The following is a 1,154-nucleotide window of genomic DNA, read 5'->3' as shown; positions in this document are numbered from 1 at the left end:
CAGTTCTCTGCTGATGTGCTGTTCTAATCGTTTTTGGATGATATTCAGTAGAATCTTGCTTGCATGTGAAATCAGTGACACTGTTCTGTAGTTTCCACACCCAGTTGGGTCACCTTTCTTTGGAATGGGAACAAATATGGATGTCTTCTAGTCAGTTGGCCAAGTGGTTGTTCTCCAGATTTCTTGGCACAAGTTGGTGAGCACATCCAGGGCAACATCTGTTATCTGAATTACTTCATTTGGTATACCATCTATTCCTGGGGCCTTATTTTTTGCTATTTCCTTCAAAGCAGCTTGTCAACCTTAAAATACTCATTGATCTTTAAGTTCTTTGATAAAACTTGTTGAATTTAACAATCAGAATAAGTTCTTTCTGATTATATACTTCCTCAAAAATACAAAGAATTTCTTACATTTGACTCTAAAAGGTGTAGAAAATATCTTATAAAATCATTTTTGCATATAGTACATTTACTATCTTTTTTTTCCACTTAAAGAACATTTTTATTTTACCTTTAAAATACAATAATATTACTTTTAATTTATAAAAATTACTTCTGGAAGACAAGAGTAGAAACCAATTCAGGAATGACCAATGGATATCTGATTTAAGCGATTACTATTCCTTCTTCATACATAAAATTAAGGGTTTACAGGCATAATTGTGTCTGTTTGAGGATTAATCTTTTTTTTCTCATTTTCTTAGGTTGAGAACTGTAAGGAAATGAAAGAAAACTTATAAGGAAATGAAAGAAAACTCTTCTTTAAAAATTCTGTAATTTCTAAAATCAAAATACTTATTGAAAAAGGGAACTCTAGTGGCCTAGTATCAAAAAGCTGCACTGCAATCAAGAAGGCACACGGTTTGAAACCACAAATTGCTCCATGGGAGAAGGATGGGCAAAAGCTCCTCCCATGTGATTAACTTCTTCTGAAAACTCACTGTAGGTTCATCTATGGTTTCGTTCTGATTCTATGGTTGTTGTTATGTGCCGTCGAGTCACTTAAAACTCATAGCGACCCTATGTATAACAGCCCTAAACTCCGCTCTGTCATGTCCCAGTCGAAATGTCTCTGACACTCCCATCCAAATTATCCCAGTCACTGAATCAATCCACCTCATAGAGGGCCTTCCTCTCCTGCGCCGTCCCTCC

Source organism: Elephantulus edwardii, unplaced genomic scaffold (assembly GCF_000299155.1).
Source record: "Elephantulus edwardii isolate Elephantulus edwardi_28Jun2011 unplaced genomic scaffold, EleEdw1.0 scaffold00085, whole genome shotgun sequence".
In the NCBI taxonomy this organism is placed as follows: Eukaryota; Metazoa; Chordata; class Mammalia; order Macroscelidea; family Macroscelididae; genus Elephantulus; species Elephantulus edwardii.
The sequence above is the reverse complement of the archived record's forward strand: the minus strand, read 5'-3'. Positions refer to the sequence as shown.